At 37.0% G+C, this 15,285-nt stretch overlaps 1 long non-coding RNA gene across 1 annotated transcript; it reads right to left on the reverse strand.

Annotated features, from left to right (window-relative positions):
• Positions 1 to 7,793: 7,793 nt before the first annotated feature.
• LOC109273257 (uncharacterized) lies at positions 7,794 to 14,052 on the reverse strand. The gene is made up of 3 exons (XR_002082946.2): positions 13,986 to 14,052; positions 8,752 to 8,863; positions 7,794 to 8,048 (listed from the first exon to the last, which is right to left on the reverse strand). It is a non-coding gene; the product is annotated as an uncharacterized LOC109273257 (long non-coding RNA).
• Positions 14,053 to 15,285: the final 1,233 nt, after the last annotated feature.

Genomic DNA, 15,285 nt, shown 5'->3' on the forward strand with positions numbered 1-15,285 from the left:
GCTTTAAGAAACTTCAACAGGGGCATCTGGGTGGCTTAGTCAGTTAAGCATCCAACTTTGGCTCAGGTCATGATCTCATTGTTTGAGGGTTCGAGCCCCGCATTGGGCTCTGTGCTGTCAGCTCAGAGCCTGGAACCTGCTTCAGATTCTGTGCCTCCCTCTTTCTCTGCCTCTCCCCTGCTCACACTCTTTCTCTCTCAAAAATCAATAAACATTAAAAAAAATAAGAAAACATCAATACTCTATAATTTATTAGTTATTTTTCTGTAAGTCTTACTTTTTAATTCACATTCCAAGCTCCTTGAGGATGTGAATAAGCTTAGACACTAGAGAATACCTTTTGGTAATCAGATCTAATAAAACTAACTTGCAAATGTCTGCCATGTAAGTATCCTGAATTACAAGCAGAAACATCTGGAATCAAGTCCCACATTGACTGTTTGATCTCAAGGTATTCAGTTCACAAAAGAAGTCCTCTTTCTTTATGTAAGAAAGCAAATAATCTCAATTGATGGATTCTTCAGCAGGTCTAGAGTGAGTTGGGAAAGAACCATTTTAAGGTGTGATTTAGCTAGCTGGGGGTCAGTACTAGCTAAGAGAGGTGGCAAGCAACTTCATCAGTATTCTTTCATAGACTGAAAGATAGAAGGGGCAAAGTTATATTCAAAGAGGTCCATTGCACTATAGGTTAACATATTATGAATGAGTAGAAGAAGTATATTCAATGCTCAGTTTATGGCTAGTAATCAGAACACTATATTTTAGGATATTTGGTAGCCTAATTATAGCAGCAGGTGTGTGGCCTTATAAAAGACAAAAGTGGGCAGTTTCCAAACTTCTCTAAGATTCAAAACTCTATTTATAAATTGCTTTTGAAAAAGCAGATATACAAGTTCATAAAAATAACAGCACCAGGTATGAGCCTCTTGTTAATAGTTTGCATGAATCACATCCATCTCGTAAAATCATAAGATTGCCATTGCAATTTTAATATAGAAATTCTTTAAAGTCTGCTCCAGTTAATTTGCATATGTAATTGGCACCTCATTGGAAATGATGAAAGCATGATTATGAAAACAAATCTAAAAGAAAGGACAAAGTCTCCACTGGTAAATTATTGCTAAGTGTATATTTCACTTCAGATTGTGGACTTATTATGGACGTAAATTAGATGTTTTTTCCTCCAAGATCCCCACTTTAAGAAATTAGAAAATGAGATGCAAACTCATACAAGAAAAATGATAAGCACTGTATTCATGGTCAACTAGAAAGTCAAAGCCTCAATTTCAATTTTCAACCATGTCAAGTCTCAGATTATATATCTATTATATAAATAAAATAGTAATTCTGTTATATTTAACCAAAAGAAAACACCCCAGAATTCCAGTTCAACAATAAATTGCATTGCATTTTACTGTCAGGATTACAACTGTCTAATAAAGGTCTACGGACCTTCCCCATTAAGCTTTCTAAGATATTTCTGTTAACTGAAAAAGTAAATATACTTATGTGTTCATTCATTTAATTTACGTTTGTTAAATGTCTTCCACTCGAAATCCTAAAACAAGCAAAGATTTAAAATAACATGCAATAAATTCAGGACTGCCTCACTAATATGTAAATAGCTCCTACAAAGTAAAGGAAGACCAACCACCAGATTGGCAAATGGGCAATATAGGAGCAGATAGTCCACAGAAGGATAAATACATTTGCTGTTGAACATAAAGAAGTGTTGTGTTTTTGTTTTGCTAATATTAGGAAAATGCAAATTAAAACTACATAGAGAGACACCTTTCACATCTGGTAGCATGGAGTATCTCCTCATGAGTTAATTACCATGCAGATAACTAGACACTCTTGAAACATAAATAACAACTAACGAAATGCGCTTAGGAGTGACCAAAGCAAGCAGAATCTAGATGACTCCCTCAACTTGAAAGAGGAACAGCATATTTATAACTTTTGCGCTGACGGTAGTCTCTACCGGAGGCATGAGGGATACCTGGAACTTGGAGAGAAATTTAAAGTCTTTCTTTTCTAAAAAGCCATTGGGCAGAGTTCTAGGCAACTGCAGCAGCTGGGAAGTGTGTGGAAATATTGTGGAAATGAGAGAGCTAAAGAGATGAGGCTAGCAATTCTGCACAGAGTCTCTGCCCAAATCTTTGGCTGACTCTCACAGCTACTCATGTGTTCTGTAGATGCCAGGCATCCCAGTTCAGGTTAACATGAATATTTCAGCTACAGCCGATTATAGTAGTGAAGACATTGGAATTTGAGTTCAGCCACATTCACTGCCTGCTAAGGAAGGAAACAAAACAAAACAAAAATAATACTGCTGAAAGGAACATAAGGAAATCTGAAATATATCATTCACAAAGGCCAGGATACAATTTTAAGTTATCCAAATGATTAGGTATATTTTAAAAAAGAACCATGACCCATATGTAAGTGACAAGACAAGAAATAAAGATGAACCCTGAAATGACTCAGAGGAAGGAATGAGTAGATGATTTAAAAACAACTATTGTAACTATTCTCAAAGTATGATCATAGTGAATCAACAAGTAATAAATATTAGCAGGAAAATGTAAAGTATAAAGAATACTTAAATGGAATTTCTAAAAATGAAAAGCACTATATCTGAATTTTTTATAGACAAAAGAAAAAGATACACTGTTTGCATAAGGTTATCAACAGATGGAAAATGAAAGAACCAGCAAACTTGAAGAAAGACCAAGAGAAACTACCCAGTCAGAAGAACTAAGAACAAGTGTAGTATCCTTCAAAGCACTGTGTGGAACATTATCAAAAATTTAACAGACATGTTATTGGAGTCCCAGAAAGAAAGAGTTAAGAATGGGTAGGAACATTTTTTTTTATAAGAACTAATGCTCCCAAAGTTCCCCAGCTTAGTAAAGCATATAAATTTAAAGATTCAAAAAGTTTATGGGGCACCTGGGTGGCTCAGTTGGTTAAGCATCTGACTTCGGCTCAGGTCATGATTTCGTGGTCTGTGAATTCGAGCCCTGCGTCGGGCTCTGTGCTGACAGCTCAGAGCCTGGAGCCTGTTTCAGATTCTGTGTCTCCCTCTCTCTGACCCCCCCCCCCCCCATTCATGCTCTGTCTCTCTCTGTCTCAAAAATAAATAAACGTTAAAAAATTAAAAAAAAAGATTCAAAAAGTTTAATAAAGCCTAGGGAACTGAAATTCAAAGCTAGGAATAACATAATCACATTGTTAAAGATGAAAGTTAACTTTTACAAGGATTGAGAGAAAGGTGAACCTTTTCTTAGGGAGCACTGGTGTGAATGGCCATGACTTCTCATCAGGAAGGAGGCTGAAGAGATTGAAATCACAATCTAAAATGGAACAAGGAAAAGTTCTCTCAATGAAAAAAAAAAAAAAACCAGTAGTGTCAAAGTTCTTTAATAATAAAGGCAAAATAAAGACATAACTAATAAATGGAACACAGGGAATTAGCTACCAGCAGACCTATACTATTTGAAATGCTAAAGAAAGTTTCTCAGCCTGAAGAGAACTATATAAATGGAATCTTCAACTGTCAGAAGAAATCCAGAGTCCTGTCAAAGGTAAATAGGTAGTGGGTGAATATAAAAGGGTTATCTCTCAATCTTTTTCAAAATACAAAGTTGAAATCCAAAGACAAACATTGTCTTGTGGATTGTCTTGTATATATCAGTGTAAGTGATATGACTGATTTGGTATAAAGGAGAGGGAGGGTGGTAAATCCACCTCTGTATTCCCTGGCTCCTGTATTTTATGTTTAGTGTTTAAATATTATCCCTGATGTTGCATTGCTTTGGACAATCACTGAAAATGCAAGAAGTTATAGCCAAAAAGAAAACTGATAAAATAGTATCCTAAAACAATACTGAAATAACTGAAAATAAGTTTTTAAAGGAGAATATAGAAGGCCCCCACCCAATATTTGGAAATTTAACATGTTTAAGCAATTCATGGGTCAAAGCAGAGATCACACTAGAAACTTTAAAATATTTTAAAATTAGTGATATTAAAACTAAAACATCAAAACTTATAGAATGTAAATAAATCAGTGCTCAGTGCAAAAAAAATACAGATTTTATGGCAGTGTTCTGGAAAGCAAACTGTAAAAAATCTAAACCTAAAATTCCTTTCTAAGAGTCTAGATAACGATGAGCAAAGTAAATACAAAATGAAACAGAGGAATTAATGAAGATAGAAGCAGAAAGAAGTGATGTAGAACTTAAAAAATGAAGAAATTTAAGATTGCCAAATTTTGAAAATTGATTTTTAATTTAAAACCCCCTAAGTCCATGGTTTCACTAGTGATTACTTTCAAATACTAAAATAAAAAAAAAAAAACTTATACAAACTCTTTTAGAAAATAATAGCGGTGAGAGTGCTTTGCATCTTGTTTTTTGAGGCAGGTATAAGTCTTACACCAAAACCTGACAAAGAAACTACGCGTGCGCGCACACACACACACACACACACACACACACACAGATAAAACTATAGACCATACCTTCCATGAATATATATGCAAAGGTTCCTAACAAAATATTCACAAATCAAGTCTTGCTATGTATGCATATCACTGAAGATAAAATAGACTCCTCTTATTCAGAAAATTGGCAATTAAAGAGAAAACATTAAACACTTATCCTACTTTCTTTTGATAAATGCAAATTTCACTGCATAACTGTGGTTGATGAGGGTTGGTTCTGTATACAACAATTACTTGTAATAAAAGCAGAAGGAATTACAGACTGAGTAAAACCACCTTATTGCCATTTGGCCTGCCAGGCAACAGATATCAATGGATAAAATCATTAGAGGAAATATTTATTAAAAATTAAAGTATCTATCTTCTCAACTGAGTCATCTTTCAGTCTCCTGAGATTGTGAGACCACTGATAAATTATAGCTTCATTAAAACTGGGATAGCAAAAGATTTTATGATTGCTGATGTTTGTATATAGCACAACACATGAAGCATTCTTGCCAAAAAAGTTAAACTTGAATCAAATTAACTCTATAGTATTAATTTCTTTCCCTTTTTTTCTCCTTCCTTCTTTCCTTCCTTCCTTCCTTCCTTTCTTTTCTTTCTTTATTTCAAGACAGAAAGAGAGAAAACAGGTTAGAGGCAGAGAGAGGAGAGAGAGAATCCCACGTTGGCTCCACACTCAGCACAGAGCTCGAAGTGGGGCTCCATCCCATGACTGTGAGATCATGACCTGAGCCCAAATCAAGAGCTAGACACTTAACCAACTGAGCCACCTAGGTGCCCACTAATTTTTTTTTTTTTATAAGAAGAACAGAGGACAGAGGGCTAAGTTAAATAAAACTTTGAAATAGCAAACATACCAATATAGATAGAGTATGGAATAGTCCATTAGACAAGATCTAGGTTTTTCAAAAAAACAACTCAGTGATTAAAAACAAATATGTATATTAAAAATTAAGAGAGGAGTTTATATTAAAAATTTTTAATATAATTATTTTTTTCAGTGCAATAAGTAGAACCTTTTTGGATCCTAACTATAAAAACAAACAAACAAAACACATTTTAGACTATTGGGAAAAATTGAATACAGCCTGGATATTAGATAATAGCACATAATCACTCTAAATTTCTTAGGTGTTATGTAAGAATATGTTCCAAAATCTTAGAGATTTGTGATGGCATATGAATGGGTAAAATCATGTGAGATCTGTTTTTTTTCTTTATAATACAAGAAGATGTAAAATGAAGAAATAATATAGGAGATTAACAGGCAAATATACCAAAATGTTGATAATTTCTAGGTCTAGCTGATAGTTATATAGAGATGAATTAATATAGTCCTCCCTACTTCTGTAAATACTTAAAAATACTCATAATTAAGAAATATATCTACACACACATACAAATACACACACTTCTGAAATTTTGGCTTCTCTATATGCATGTCAAATCAAAATTAATTTGACATTGATTTTCACACATTGTAAAACTTGTCAATTTAACTTTTCTCTAACACCAACAAAAAACAATTAGACAAAATTTGTCAGAAGTTTAAAAGATTTCTCAAACTACATATGTAAATTTTTTTTCATTAAATTGAGAAAACATTTCTTATGCAAAATTTTTTATTCATTTTGAACTGAAAGAAAAATGGATGCAATTCTCTAAGGTTTCTTTGGTTCTGATCCTACCCATATTAGCAAGAGGACTTGGAGAAGTATGTGTTTCCAGGGGCATCGGTTTTTAATCTACCAAGTGGGTTATTAACTATTTGCTTCATAATTTCACATGTCTTCTAACATGAATCAGATGGAGAGGTAATTGAAATGCTTTCCTAGGGACACCTGATTGGCTCAGTCAGTAAAGTGTCTGACTCTTGGTTTCTGCTCAGGTCATGATCTCATCATGGTTCATTGGATCAAACCCCACCTGCATCTGGCTCTGTGCTGACGGCATGGAGCCTGCTTGAGATTCTCTCTCTGCCTCTCTCTGCTCCTCCCCAGCTAGTGCTCTCTTTCTCAAAATAAATAAATACACATTTTTTAAAAAAACAGCGTAACATTTAAAAAATAAATAAAATAATAAGATAATAAATAAAATAAAATAAAATAAAATAAAATAAAATAAAATAAAATAAAATAAAATAAAAATAAAATAAAATAAAATAAAATGCTTTCCCAGACCACCGGTTCAACCATACAAAAAAAGTGATTGTGCCTCCGCTGTCATCTGAATGCTGTTCAGTCCACACCTATGAAATTTAATTATACCATCTTCTACATTTCAGTGGCACTGCTATTATCCTCCCCTAGTCATATACCTTCACGTTCAGAGGTCTATTTTGCAGTCTTCCTCTGTCCTTGCCTAGAGATGTGGACAAGGTAAAGGAGGAGGAAAAACAAAAACCTCTCATAAATTCCACATAGGAGTGAAATCATATGGTCTGCTGTCTTTCTCCAACTGACTTATTTTGCCTAGCGTGATAGTCCACTACCATCCACATTGTTGCAAATTTAAGATTTCATTATTTTTCATGGCTGAATAATATTCCATAAGAAAGAGAGAGGCAAATCAAGAACAGACTCTTAAATATAGAGAACAAACTGATGGTTAGCAGGTGGCAGGGAGTTGGGGTTAGATAGGTGATGGGGATTAAGGAGGGCACTTGTTATGATGAGCCACAGGTATTATACGAAAGTGTTGAATCGCTATGTTGTAGACTTGAGACTGATATTACATTGTATGTTAACTAGCTGGAATTAAGATATAATCTTAAAAAAAACTCTCACAGGAGATCTCAATGCACTGACAGACTGGAAAGATCAGAAGTTCATTGCTACCCCTGGGGCTGAAGGATCAAGGGGAGGAAAATTGTTACTGGAGCCCAGTGACAACCGGGGCCAAGAGGAAGAGCTTCCCAGAAGACTCTCTGAATAATTGCCGTAGAAAGACATCGCTTTGCTAGAGAACGTGCCACATTAAGGAAGCAACAGAGGAGAAACACCCTTGCTTCTGGTGTTTTAAAATCCTCCCTAGGATGGAACCCAAGTAGAAACCAAGGAGAATAGAGACCAAGTGAAGCAAACAAGCTTGGAAAAGCGGACAAGGAATTCCTGCAGTACATGCTCCCTCATGATTTTGATGTCATTAAACTGAGTCACCCTAAGATGACTGGTCCTTCGTGTTCCTGAGCTCAGAAGATATAGATTCTTATTCTCTTGCTCCTTCCTCTGTATCACCCTCTCGACCAACCATAGGGAAACAAAAAACCAGAAAGTTCTTTTACAGTAAATTCTTTAACTATATGTTTCAAGATCATGGCACAGGCTCTTGCCTTCTTTACTGCTCTAATAATTAATGTGGCTTTTCCATCTCAGCCTCCTGCATCCTGCTGTGTGGACAGGGGTCTGGGGTGTGCATGTGGAGAATCTTGTTCAACAATTGAGGCAGGTCTGAAGATGGCAGATGTCTTCCATTACATTGAATGGCTACAACGGGCTTCACTCATACACAAGAGGATTAGAAGCTGCGGTCTTGTCTAGAAAAAAAATGACTTGGTGAACACAAAGCAATGACTCTTCCACTGAGGGTAGTCTTGTCCAGTAACTCTACTCATTCTTCCTGTTTGCTGTTCTGCAAGTGTACAGTTATTATTTTGGTTTCCATATCTCCCTAAAAGAGATGGATGGGGTATATCTTTTCCACAAATGAATCATCAGATATTGAAACATATGATTAAAAAAAACCTGTTCTCTGTATCAAATCAACATGGATTTTATTCTAATTGTACTCGGAAGATAGCTATCACGTCCTCTGCACATATTCGAATGCTAAGGAGATAACATGCTACACAAGAGAATATTTGCCAGAACACCCTGTTTGTGTATGATCCCAGATTTCGCTTTCCCTCCCATTTTTACCTACTCATTGCTTTCTGGAAATAACTCACTCGGTGTTGCTGTTCTGGGTAGGGGTTGATTTCAGCCTGTTACCTGAATCACTCTCCATGAGAATTTGAGTAAAATCAGTTCGGGTTTTCTGGAGCTGTTTTTTAGTTAGAGATCTAAAAGCAAACGGTTGCTTATTGCATATATATGTACCTCCAAAACTGCTGAACATCAACTTTTTTAGAAGTGGAACAGTTGAAAAATTGTCTTAAAGCATGGCATTCAATCAAGAGGAAAATTTGACTGCATCTAAATGAGTGTTTCCACTGTCAACATTATCGGCAGGTTCATTACCGTTTGAAGTAGCTATTTTTCACTGCCTGTGGTTTCTTCCAGGATTATTTACCACCTTGTGGGTCATCACCTAGGAGGGTTGGAACGACATCGGAGAAACTGTAGCAGAGCCCTGTCAATACATAGGAGAGGGAAGAGCACCAACAAAGTTAGACCCAGCCAGGCTCACAGTATAAATCCATGCAACCCTAGGTTGGAGATAATGTCGACCTGGCTGGAATCCAGGCGCCAAAACCGTGTTACAAAACAGTGGTGGTAACAACGATGACAGTTCAGACATCTTTCCACAGCTTTGTCTGCTCTGTTCTACTCACATTGGTTACCTTGAAATTCTCTGGATGTGTCATACTCATTTTCATCCATTTTCTTTAGTGTGTGCCCTTTCTACTCCCTGGAAGCTACCAGGACTTATGATCTTGAGTTTTACTCTGGGCATTGACTTTTCCCTGAATCCAGCAGTCACCTGCCTTGTGTTGTTTCTGCTCTATAGACTCAAACATTCCGATGCACCTTCTCCCTCTCTCTCCTTCCTTCTCTCTTTCTCTCTCTCATTCTGTCCTCCTCCTCCTCCTCCTCCTCCTCCTCCCAAACACTGGAATAATTTAGGTTTCTGTCTGCATTTTTTCACTTCATATTATATCATAAATTTCACCCCTAGACATCGTAGAACCCTGCATAGTATAGTAATTAAGAGCTAAAGATTGTGAATTAGAAAGTCTCAGGTTTGATTTCTAATTCAGTTGTTTATTGACTGTTCAGTTATTAGGCAAGTCTTAAAATGTCCTAGAGTTCAGTCTCTTAATATAAAGTAGAACAAATGATACTTTGTTCGCACAGTTATGGAGAGAAGTAAATGAGATAATTCATCTAAAGCAGGGTTGCTGTATTTAGCAAATAAAACTATTGGATGTCCAAGTAATTTGAATTTTAGATGAACAAGCAAATAATTTTTTTAAATTTTTTAAAGGTTTATTTACTTTTGAGAGAGAGAGAGAGAGCACGCACGAGTGGGGGAGGGGGGAGAGAGAGACAGAGACACAGAATCTGAAGCAGGTTCCAGGCTCCTAGCTGTCAGCACAGAGCCTGACACGGGGCTCGAACTCACGACTGTGAGATCATGACCTAAGCTGAAGTTGGATGCGTAACAGACTGAGCTATCCAGGAGCCACTTTAAAAAAAATTTTTTTTAATGTTTTTTTTATTTTTTTAATATTTAATTTCTAGAGAAGAAGAGAGAGTGGGGGAGGGGCAGAGAGTGGGAAAGGGGGAGACAGAATCCCATTATTTTTGAGAGGCGGCGGGGAGGGGCAGAGGAAGAGGGAGAAAGAGGATCTTAAGTAGGGGCCATGCTTAGCGCGGAACGCGACGTGGGGCTCGAACTCACGCTCTCCGCACCCTCACTCAGCACAGAGCCTGCCACGGGGCTCAAGATCACAAAGGGTGAGATCATGACCTGAGCTGAGATCAAGAGTTGGATGCTTTATTGACCGAGCCGCCAGGTGCCCCGACAAATAATTTTTGTCGTTTATGTTGTACGGGTTTCCTGGGCTGCCTTAACAAATTACCACAATCTGGGTAGGTTAAAACAGAAATCTTTTCTCGTAGTTGAGGAGACCAGAATTTTGGAATCATGGTGTTAGTAGGGTTGGTTGTCAGGGCATCTCTGATGGAGGGTCTGTTCCACGCCTCTCTCCTAGTTCCAGGTCACTACGGGCAATCCTTGCATTTCTTGGCTCACAGGCGGTCGCCTGCCCTCTGCCTTCATGGTCACATTGACTTCCTCTCTCCTCTTCTTATAAGGATGGCTGGCATTGGATTTAGAACCCACTGGAAATCCAAGACAGTCTCATTTTAAGATCTTTAACTTAATTACATCTGCAAAGGGCCTTTTTCCAAATAAGGTGAATTCACAAGTTCTGAGGATTAAGACTTAGACACATATCTCTTTCGTAGGGTCATTCTTCACACCCAAAGAGGTATGTATCAAATATTGCATGAGACTTATGCTTATTAAGAGTTTTTGTTGCTTATCTGGAATGAAAATTTAACTGGGCTTCCTATGTTTTCTCTGGTAACCCAAAATCTAATGTTCTCAACACAGTACTGGTCACATAGTATAGCTAAAATAAATGAACGAATACATAACTGTAGCTATGCTTTTCAATTTTTCTCTATAGAATTTGTGTCAGTAGCTTCATAACTGCATAGTATTCATATATGTTAACTAAAATTAATATGGTTGACATGACACTTTTCTGGAACTTTTGAGTTAATGTTTTAGAAAACACTTAAATAAAATTTAACATGTGGGTACTTCATTGTTCATGTCATAAACGTATTTCATTGCAATTTCTAATGATTGGCATTAACTTTCCTCCTTGAATATGGATAGAAAGTACTTGCCTTTGAATCTCTTATACTTTAGTGAGAAAATATGCAAATATATTTAAAAATATTTACAATTCTGTTTAATCACTCATTCACAGCCCACTTTAATGTAATAAATAATTAAAACTGATAAGAAATAATTCAGGCAAATAAACTAAAATTTGGGAATAAGGTAAGATATCATGTCTTTTATAGAATACTTCCTAAATTGCTGATGTTATTATTAAAAATGAAATCAAGAGAGAGAGAGAGAACAGATAAGCAACAGAAAGTTCTTGATGCTCTAGATATTTTCCATAAATCTTAAAAGTATTTCTGTCATCTTTCAATTTTTCTCTTTGTAAGGGTCTTTGCCAAAATTTAACTAGGATATGTTACACAGAGTTCTTAAATTCTATATAACCACCCATCCCGTATCTGCTGGCCTCTTTCTAATCCAGAACTTTAATTCTTTTTTTTTTTTTAATGTTTATTCATTTATTTTTGAGAGGCAGTGGGGATGGGGCAGAGGAAGAGGGAGAGAGAGAATCTTAAGTAGGAATCATGCTCAGCGTGGAACCCGACGTGGGGCTTGATCTCACAACCCTGCAATCATAACCTGAGCCGAAATCAAGAGTCAGGCACTCAACCGACCGAGCCACCCAGGCGCCCCCAGAACTTTAATTCTTATGTTACCATTTTTACAATGAACTAAAACTTGTAATTTTCTTTTCTCAGATCCTGTTAAAATGGTAACTAATTTATGTTTTTCCTGACTGACAAAATGGGTGATACCTTTCTTGTGGTTTTTTTTTTCTCTGCTGCTTCCTTATAGTTTCATTATTCAGATGTCAAAGTATCACCAGTACTCTCTTGTACAACTGGAGTTTTAATTTAAAACCTCTCTATATGGATGTGCATGTTTTACGTCAAAACATTAAAGAGAGCCAGCTGGCCATGAGGTGAAAGGAGTTCACATGGAGAGAAACCAGTAGATTTGTACAAAATAATTCACCGTATTTTTAATAGTATGGCCAAGGAGTAAAAATTGAATTCACATAAATAAGAAATCACATTTTTTTTCTGTGATTTAGATAACTGGAATCTTGGGGCATCTTAATCCCAAATGAAAAAACAGTGTGTGTGTGTGTGTGTGTGTGTGTGTGTGTGTGTGTGTGTGTGTGTATGATGTTTCCTATTGTATATTACATATGTGTATATATATACAAAATATTATATATATTATATGTATCACATTACATATTACATATTACCTTATATATAATACGAATGGGCTTTCCAGGTTCACACAGGTAGTTTGTTTTGAGTACTTACAATTCTGTGCAGTTAATCTAACATTCACTCTCAACTCAATATAAGAAATAACTGAAACTCACACGTACCCAGGTCTTACCAAAAAGCTCAGTCTTCCTCCATAATCCCAGATTGAGAATGAGCAAATAAATAAAAAGCAAAAATATGGTAAATATACACACTCGAGGCTTTGATTTAAGTGTTCTCCTTGCACTCAGCAAAACAAAATAATATTGTAATATTACAATATTGTAAAATACAATAAAATTCTTAGGTGCCCTTAGGTGGCTCAGTGAGTTAACTTGAGGCTTTGATTTAAATGTTCTCCTTGCATTCAGCAAAACAAAATAATATTGTAATATAAAATATAATAAAATTCTTAGGGGCCCTTGCATGGCTCAGTTAGTTAAGTGTCTGACTCTTGATTTCGGCTCCGGTCATGATCTCATGGTTCGGGAGGTCTAGCCCCACATCGGGCTCCACATTGACAGAAGAGAACCTGCTTGGGGTTCTCTCTCGCACTCTCTCTGCCCCTCTTCTGCTTATCCTCTGTCTACCTCAAAATAAATAAGTAAAACTTCAAAAAAGAATTAAAAAATAAAATACAATAAAAATTTTAATCTATCTGGTGAGAGAGCATTCTGTTTTTCTCACATGCTTCAAAGTCCTGTTGAAATGCTATCTCTTTTGGGGACTGTCTCCTGCACTCTCTTAGCCAAATAGTGCATTGCCTGTCCTTGGGCACCCTGGCACCATGCATATGCCCTTTGTGACTCTCATCCACTATATTAGCTCACCCTGTCCTCCCCCAAGTAGACCGGTCAGTCCTCTGGAACAGCATATCGTTTCCCTGTGTTTCCTCAGGGCTTAACCTAGTGCCTGTATACAGTGGCCACCCACAATACTGAAGTGATTAAACTTTGTTATCTTCTGGATGCCGCCTTCAATTATCTGCTTAATAAAATCATCACTCGTCAGTAGATGTCCCTATCCCGCCATTGGCCCGATGCTGGCGCACAGTCTCAGATGACGATCTTCCAGACAGATTTCAAGAGCCTCAGATCTATGGGTCCATACGTTAGACCTCTTACGTCAGATGAATTTTCTCTAAATCCAGGCAACAGGTGTTGTCTCTCACCTCAGAAAATCCTCTTTCAAGTGGGAGCAAGGAGCAGGGATCGGAAGTGAGATGACCTCAGTGTCAGGGAGGGAAAGCACAAGGGAAAAGGGGGATATGGGCTAGCTAGTGACTTCACGGGGAGAAGTATAGACTGTGTTTCTTTAGCAGCTTTATCAAGTATAATTGCCAAACACTAAACTGCAAACGTATAAACTGTACGGTTTGATAAGATTTGACATACGTACACGCTTGTGAAACCATCGTCATGATCACAGTAAACATAACAGTCACTCCCCACAGTTTCCTCGAACCTTGTCCATAGAGTCATAGGTTTCTAAGGTGAAAATAAAACAAAACAAAACAAGTTTCTAACCATAGATCAAAACCAAAACCCAGGTATTCTATCCATAGGTAGTTACGCATTTGAACATACTTTGCTTTCTCATCTTTGCAGATTTCATCCTTATCTGTTGTATGCTGTTCTTTATGGAGAATGTGTAAGAACAGAATTCTGGGGATAATCTAAATGGGCTTTGTATGTGACCTTGCCATAGGATTCCACAGCTCTGTGACGCTGTACCATGTTCTGCAAAAATAGCTGCATACTAAACATGAATGAGAGAAAGATTTCTGGACAAATGCCAAATATTTGAAAATTGAACGTCACACCTCTAAAAGATTTTTTTAATGTTAATTTATTTTTGAGAGAGAGAGAGAGAGAGGGCACAAGGAGGGTAGGGCCAGAGAAAGGCGAGACACAGAACCTGAAGCAGGCTCCAGGCTCCAGGCTCCAAGCTGTCAACGCAGAGCCCGACGCGGGGCTCAAACTCGTGAACCCTGAGATCATGACCCGAGTGAAGTCAGAAGCTTAACTGACTGAGCCACCCAGGTGCCCTGAAGATCACACTTTTAAATGACTCAATGGGACAAAGATAGAGCAATTAAGGAAATTAGAATATGTTTGAATTTAAAGAAATAAAAGTACACACCAAAATCTAGGTTAATGTTTCACTTAAAGGAATTTCAATACATTAAATGATTACACGAGGAAAGAAATAAATTCTCAAATTGATAATCTAAGCTTCCACCTCAAGGAATAAAAGGAAAAGTGAATTCAACCCAAAGCAAGCAGAAGAGAAGAAACAATAAAATGAGAACAAAAATCTATAAAATTAAAAACAGAAAAACAACAGAGAAAATCAATGAAATCAGTTGGCTTTTGGAAAGATCAAATTGATAAACCATGAGTCAGGCTGATCAACAGAAAGAGAGAGAGATAAGACCCACATGCCCGATCTCAGGAATGAAAGTGAGCATAATAATAAAGAACTCACAGGCATTACGAGCCTGGTAGAGAAATATTATGGAAATATTATGCACATAATTTGGCAACTTACGAAACAGAAAAGAATTTCTTGGAACACAGATACTGCCAAATCTCACTGAAGAAGAACTAAATAATATGACTTGTGTCCTATCTATTAAAGACAGTGAATTTGTAATTGAAACCTTTCCGCCAATAAAGCCTTCCAACAATGAAAGTTCCAGATGGCTTTACTGGCAAATTGTACCACACATCTGTCGGTTGCAAACTCCGGAGGTTCCCAGGTGAAATGTGAAAATGGCCCCCAGAGGCCAAGAGGACACACAGGACAAGAAGAGACCCAAGGAAGTGTCTGGACTCTCCAGATCAGTAGGTGGAAGGTTGAATAAGCAAGGAGACTTTCTTAAGA

This window comes from Panthera pardus, unplaced genomic scaffold (genome assembly GCF_024362965.1).
Source record: "Panthera pardus isolate Hobbes unplaced genomic scaffold, ASM2436296v1 HiC_scaffold_7, whole genome shotgun sequence".
Lineage (NCBI taxonomy): Eukaryota > Metazoa > Chordata > Mammalia > Carnivora > Felidae > Panthera > Panthera pardus.